The sequence below is a fragment of the Myxocyprinus asiaticus genome, chromosome 34, assembly GCF_019703515.2.
Source record: "Myxocyprinus asiaticus isolate MX2 ecotype Aquarium Trade chromosome 34, UBuf_Myxa_2, whole genome shotgun sequence".
In the NCBI taxonomy this organism is placed as follows: Eukaryota; Metazoa; Chordata; class Actinopteri; order Cypriniformes; family Catostomidae; genus Myxocyprinus; species Myxocyprinus asiaticus.
The window spans coordinates 3409020-3417182 of NC_059377.1; positions in this window are offsets into that span (position 1 = coordinate 3409020).

An 8163-nucleotide genomic window follows, 5' to 3' on the forward strand; every position below is an offset into this window, starting at 1 on the left:
TGGTTTTGTCCATACAGCACATATCAAAATCAATCACAAAATATATATATATATATATATATATATATATATTATTAGATTAATCTGATGCTTTTACTTTATAATCTCTTTATTAATCTGCTGTTATTTCAGTTACAGAAGTTCAGCTGTATTATTGATGTAATGATTAGAAATTAGAGAGCCAATAGCACCTCACTGTTACTAGCTTATCATGCAGCATTTAATGCTGTTTTATGACAATATTAGGTGTAGAATCTTTCCATTATCTATACTGTTAAATCACTGTGTCATTGATCCAGGATATAGAGGTTGAGTGAATGTGGTCTGGACTCTTTGGATGAGGGTCATTGTGTCAGAGTTCCTGCACTGTGATCCACATACACTCCTATTCTACAGGATCTGGACACTACAGGCAGATCAGTGTTTTTGCTGTTGTGACTGAATGAACAACTGGAGGAAGAGCAGGACAAACTCCAGGACTGATCATTATATCCAAAACCACTCTCATCACCCTCTCCCCTCCTGCTGATGCTCTTATATGACACTGATAATCACACTTCCATTCCATCTCCCACGTCTCTCGTATCACTCTGTGTGCTCCTTGTCACATAATACAATAATATCAGTATTTAATGCCTATTTATCTATCTGGTAAATAGTCGTGTAATGAGCGGTATAATTTACAGTCGGCTGGTCATCATCACAAAATTATTTGACGATAATGAGCGGCTGACTGATTATCCCTTACATATGAGGTAATATCTGTTTTAGCACGTTTGTCTGTTTATTAGCTTGATGTTATAATAGGAAACACTACTATAATGAAATGCACTCGATGTCACCTTAGGTAATACTACCTCTGGTCACATGTGGTCAATTTGAGACAGGTGCTGATTCACATAGTAACCACTAGAGGGCAGTCCAGACGTCAGAAAAAAGGCACTTTCACCTGTGGAGTGGTCTAGAGATTTGCAATTGTCTTCATCACTTAACAACATAAAGGCTATACCGCAGATGTATCTATATAAATAAATTAAATTGCACAAAGTTCAGAGCCAGGTTCTCATCTATGTCTGTAGTAAGTGTATTTCACCCCTAGTTGTAAATGAAATTCAACTCCACAGTAAACATAAATCTTTCTTATCGTGATGAATACAGTTTTAAAGAGTTGAATGCTCTGCTGTAATGTAATACCAAATGTTGTAGAATATAAAGTTTATTCTAGTCTTCATTTACGTTTGCGCATCTAACAAACACTTTTATCGAAAGCAGCTTCCAAGAGAGAGTTGTACAACACTATTCATCAGAAGGAGACAATGACAAAACAATAAAATAAATGCACACTAACAGAAGTGCACGATAATGTACAGTGCCAAGAATAAGTATGTGGAATCACCTGCATTTATGTACTGTATAAATTTGTCTTAAAATCTGGTTTGATCTTCATCTAAGTTACAATAATGAGCAAACACAATCTGTTTTAACTAATAACACACAAATTATTGTATTGTTCTTACATCATTCAAACATTCACAGTGTAGGTTGTAAAAAAGTATGTGAACCCCTAGGGTAATGACATCAACAAAAGTTAATTAGAGTCAGGAGTTGGCAAACCTGGCATCCAGTTAATGAAATGGGATTGGAGGTGTGGGTTAGAGCTACTTTGACTTATAAAAAGCTCTCAAACATTTTGAGTTTGATATTCACAAGAAGCATCTGCTTTAAGTGGACCATTCCACACATAAAAGAGATCTCAGAAAACCTATGATCAAGAATTGTTGCTTCTGATAAAGTTGGAAAGGGTTACAAAGTTATCTTGAAGAGCTTAGATATTCATCTGTCCACAGTTAGACAAACTGTCTATAAATGGAGACGATTTAGTACTGTGGCTACTCTCCCTAGAAGTGGCTGTCCAGTCAAGATGACTCAAAGGGCACACCGCAGCATGCTCTATTGGGTAAAACAGACTCCTAGGGTGACTAAAGACTTGAAGGATAAATTAAACTGGTTATCATCTCTGTTCATGAGTCTTCTATTTAGAAAACATTAAACAGGCATGGTGTCCATGGCAGGATACCACGTAGGAAGCCGCTGCTTTCCGACAAAAACAGTGCTGCACGCATGAAGTTTGTCAAAGAACACCTTGACACTCCACAGCTCTGCTGATAAAATGTTTTGTGGACTGATGAAACTATAGCTGAATTGTTTGGGAAGAACACGCATAACCACGCATGCCGTAAAAAGGACACTGCATACTAACATAAAAACATCATCCCAACGGTGAAGTACAGTGGAGAGAGCATCATGATTTGGGGCTGCTTTGCTGCTTCGGGGCCTGGACCACTTGCAAACATCCAAGGAAAAATAATTCAGAGTTTATCAAGATATCCTACAGGGTAATGTCAGGGTGGCTGTGCATCAGCTGAAGCTCAGTGGAAGTTGGGTGATGCAGCAGGACAGAATGGCTTAAAAAAAAAAAAAAAAAATCCACCTTTTGGAGTTGCCCATTCAGAGCCCAGAGATAACCCAATAGAGATGCTGTGGAATGACCTCAAGAAAGCCATTCACACCAAACATCCTAAGAATATGGCTAAGCTGAAGCAGTTCTGTACGGAAGAATGGTCCAAAATTGTTCTGATCGTTGTGCAAGTCTAATCCGCTGCTACCGGAAATGCTTGGCTGAGGTTATTGCTGACAAAGGAGGATCAACCAGTTATTAAATCCAAGGGGTTAATTACTTTTTCCACAGCACTGTGAATATTTAATGAGATGTGTTCAATAAAAACAATAAATATTATAATTGTTTGTGTGTTGTTTGTTTAAGCACATTGTGTTTGTCTATTCTTGTGACTTTGATGAAGATGTGATCGCATTTTATGACCATTTAAAGCAGAAAACCAACTAAATCCAAAGGGTTCACTTACTTTTTTTTGCCACTGTTAATGCAAAAATAAATCCATATTACAGGAATATTACAGAGGGACCTAAACGTGTGACACCACAAGTGAAAACACTTCCCATATAGCATTCTTTTCTAATAGAATAAAACATTTTTTTTATTACAATTTATATTATCAACAATTAATCACACAAGTGCTGTACTGCTCTTGTTCAGACTGGTGGTTGATTTAGAAAGTCAGTAAATGCACATGTACAGTAAGTTTCAGAGAACAAGCCGTAGAGCTGTCCAGGGTGCTGAATCTTTGAACCACTGTACTGTCCTCTATTTCACTTTCACGTCTCGGAAATCACCACTTGCTCATATCAAGTCTTCGTAAACTTTTTTCACTCAGTGTGTTTCAGCTAGAGATATGAAACAGGTGAGAAAGAATTTTAGTAAGGAATTGTTTTGGAACTGGGAATATGACATGAACTTCTCTATCTAAAACTATTTTAAGTTAAATTATTTAAATGTTTATAATAATATTTTTAATATAATTTTTATTATGCATGCAGCTTTTATAACCTCATTTTAACAGAAAGATTACATGGAATATTTGCTCTTAAAAATACATTTTTTAAATCGCAGGACTATTTAAAATGAGCTAGTAATGGCAAACAGTGATTAAAACTGTGAAAACTGTAAAGAAATGGCCTAAAATATACACTATGCCTAAATCTTGATGTTGATAGAGAAAAAAAGAAGAAGAAGAAGAAAAAAAGCTCTTGGACATACACGTAAACTACCTAACTGTATTGCAAGTTGCAAGAGTACTCCAGTTTCTAATAGTGGGTCAGAGTAACTGAGTAAACATAATACTGACTCCTCACCATGACTCACAGCCAAGAAGTGATGGACAGCACACTGAAATCAGATCATAGTGGTGACTATCCGTCCAAACGTTTCACACTAGCATTCAGATTATTGATTAGCCAATGATTCCCTTTTGGAAAGGACTGAACCTACATAAAAAAAAAAAACATCTAAAACCAGTGACTGAAACTCAAGGAATAGGAGATCTAACATACTACATGCAATCAATGTTTGTGTGTTGAGGAGAAAAAAGGGTAGTTTTAGGGGTTTTACGAGCATGTGCTAGATCCATTGTCCTTGGTCACCTCTGCCGGACATGTTTGACCTCTAGGATACCCCTCTGGTGCAGAGAGTGAGTGAAGGTCATTGGTTTCTAAGGAGATATCCATAATAATCCTTTAGTCTCTACTGTCTCATCTGAGGGAGGCATAAATGCTGCCAGCTGTTTCATCATCTGCATTAATGACTCTTTTATGTTTCCATTTGAAAAAATGACACAATTTTCATAAGTTGATGATGATGATGATGACTATGCAGCCTACATACGCTAAATCTCCACACTCAAATTTTCTGAAAGGCTGTTTGGGTGTATGTTTGGGGGAGATCATCATGGATGTTACTTTGTTTTAAAAAGTGGTGGTGGGGGGGGGTGGGTGGGGTGGTTGGTATCACAAAGTGGCAAAACTCATGAATATTAATTAGATTATGTGGAGATAATTTCAAAAAATCTTTAACTGTTTCGGTAAACAGTCGGTCTTGAGGACCAATTTAAGAGCTCCAATAAATATTTCACGTAATTAATTTGATTACTTGATCCGTACATATGGCACTGTTAGTACTTGGATTTTGTTATATTTTGCAAGAATGACTGATTGGTCTCATGGAAACTCCTGTTTAAGAACTGAAGATGTTTCTTCGACATTAGACACGTAGCTGACAAAAAAAGTGGGGACAAAATGGTGGGGACAAAGTTGGCAAAGGCAAAAAGTGGTAGGGACATGTCCCACCCGTCCCACCCATAAATTACACCTAAAGAGTTCATGTACTGTCCAATTTCAAGAGAGTAAAAATGTTTAAACATACTACATCTAGATATAATTTTAGGGTGGTATTATATATGTATTTTAAAAGGAGTTAGATCATATCCTAATATACAAATAAAACTAATAAACTAACAAGTGATTAACTGTATTTGGAATGGTAACATATTGCTTACTGCACAGAATGCACTGAATATGGCCTACTATTTTTTTTTTATGTTAAATTCTCATGTTAAATTCAGTGAACGGCTTTTGCAGTTGGCATCGTTACAACGGTTATTCTGCATGTTAAATCCAGTGTTGTGTAGTCTTAACTTTTGATTGATGTTTATGATTCTGTCACATGACCCTCAGAAACACGCCTAATTATCATATGAACAGAGTTCGGGTTCTGTTTGTAATGTTACTGCTTTAATTAGTTAAAGCTTTCTGACTAACACGTCTAGCGGGTGCTGTGCAGTTTCCTCTGAAATGAGTCAGCAACCCGTGTTCTTATTAAGAGTGTGTTGGAGAAGCTAATGAATGGCACCCAAGAATCCTGCATGAATATTTAATTGGAAAGTGGATGCGCCTGTAATTGTCTTTGAGCGGTGATGGGCTGCATGTGTTTGAGGCACATGACAATGGAGAGATGACCGTCACCTGCAAATCCAAACCACACTCATTAGACCAGAACTAAAGCAGAGCAGTAGCCCGCACTGACTCACCACTCCTCATTCATTCAGTAATGATCAGCTCTGTATAAAATGTCTCAGAGGCTGAGAATACTTGGGCTCACACGTCTAGGTCTTTACAGATCTTGAAATCCATCTATAGCAGTTATTTAAACAACAGGGAGAAATTGAAGTAAGGAATAATTGACGACGAACCATTGAATTGTTGAAAAATAATGCACAACCGAGGTGGTAATGCAGACACAACACACAGCAGAGTGACCGTTTCACCTTGGGTGTGCATTATTTTTCAACAATTCAAGGGTCAATTATTCCGCTTATTCCACAGTTACCACACCTTAATATATCATTCAGGGTTTTATATCTCAAGACATTTTCTGGTTTTCATCTCTAAAACACTCTTGTGAGTGGAACTACTTTCTTCCGCCACGGATTCAACGTCTTGCTTTGATACAGCTCAAGCCTTCGTTGCGTTCGAAAACGTCACTTTAAAACTAGCAATGGAGGATAGTGAGGCTTGTGCTGCTTTACTCAAGGATTTACTGGAGTAATGAGGTAGTTCATTTCTATGTGTGTGTGTGTGTGTGTGTGTGTGTGTGTGTGCATGTGTTTGTTTTTGAGGGATTGAAAGAGAGAAACTCAGAAACTGAGGGAGTTCGCTTCTGGGATTACCTTTTTTTGTTGCAGCTCGAAAGTAACATCGCTTCAAAATCGCCAAGATGTAGGTTTAAGCACTTCTCAGCAGTAGCGAGGTAGCGCGTGCTTTTCACTATAGCTATGTGAGGCTGATAAGGGCAAAATACAGGGATCCCAAGGACACTTTTCAATCGAAATTGAAATAAATGTAGGATATTACAGACATTGTTTGTCATTCTTATTCGATGTACCTAACCAATGTCTTTGTTTTAATTGGTTATTTTGTTGTGGTAGCCTGTAGGGCTCTTTAAAATAACTGAAATAATTTGGCAAAGTGGTATGGAACCGTTATGTGGCCAAGAACTGGAACTACTTCATAGTCGTGCGTTTACTTGAAAAATAATTGCACACCTTAGAACATCCGTCAACCAATCAGAATCAAGCATTCAACAGACCAGTGGTATAACAAGTTGTACTTGGCTACTAAGTTTTTCTACCTCATCAAGATGTCCCTGGCGAATCCAGTGAGAAGAAACTTTATGATTTGGGTTCAGTTTTTAAGAGCATTATAAATTAAATAACGAACAAATGAATGAAATAGAAATAGAAATGCGTTATTACACATGCATATATTCAGGGTGAAATGCGTTAAAATATTGTCCCAGTTGACCCGAATTCACCCTATAAGTAGCCTAATAGCCTATGTAGATTTTATATAAAATATTTAATATTTTCTCATTTTCTATAAAATGAAAGGATGGATACCCCAAGCATTAAAATATTTGCGGGGTAATTTATAGCGGTTTTTGGGGGCAATTTGTCATATGGATGTCTGAGTTTCATTACATTAAGAAAATGCTTTTATTATCCATTTATATTTATGAATGTTATGTGTATTTATAAATTAGGAATTGTAGGCGTGCATGCAAGGAATTTGTCCTCATGTTGTCCAAATGGTTGTCTGTGAATGTTGTTTGAAACACAAAAAGCAGTTCACCTTCATTATGTCTTATGTTTTATTGTATTATCTGCTTGAGATGTGTGGTTTCCCCATTGAGACATGTATTGGGCATTGATGTGCAATAAGCCAAAAGCAGAAATACTATTTTGTATTTTAATAACAGAAGAGAGATGGAGATTAATTGATGGGCTTATATTTCCTGTTTTCTGGCATTGAATAAAAAAGGTTCAGGTGAAAATTTGGACCATAAATAGCTTGTTTCCTCTCAACACACTGTGTATTGATTGACTGATTATTATTATTATTATTATTATTATTATATAAAGAACACCATTCGCTATTAAAACACAGTAAATCAGTTTTTGGTTACACACAAGTTTCTGACAATATTTGAAAAAAAAAAAAATATTAATAGGTTACACATTATATGGCGTGTCAAGTATTTTATATTTTATATTTTAGCAGAAAGTGTTGAACTAATGACACGTTTTCAATCTTTTCCATAGATTTTCTTTCATGACCTGAATGACTTGAAAACTAATATTGTTTTTTTTTTTTTTATGATGCATATGTGTATACTTGTATTTGATGTTTTTTTTTTTAGAAAATATGTGTGGTTTTTACCCTGAAATTTCATATATGAAATATGTTCATTTATGGTTTTTACTGACAGTCACATACTTGTACATATATGCAACATATATGAAAACGGCAATTTTTGTAGTGAAATGTGTTACAACTTTGTTTCACAAATAGGCCTATTGGTGGAATTTGAATATGTATATGCTAAAATATATGAACTGATTTTTTATATATATATATATATTTACACACACACACACACGTTCATATATGGCCATATATCAGATTTCTGTATTGGAAGAAAACATCACACTATACTACATAAGATTTAAAATCGGGCGTCTTAAATTTGGGAGAGATAATAAATGATAAGACAGGCGAAACATGTTAATGAAAAAGTCCAAGTGATATTTATCTAGTGTTTGGAAAGTGATCCGTTATTGCTGTCCCAGTGTCCATCCACTGTGTGTGTGTGTGTGTGTGTGTGTGTGCATGACTTGCAGAGTGTCATTACAA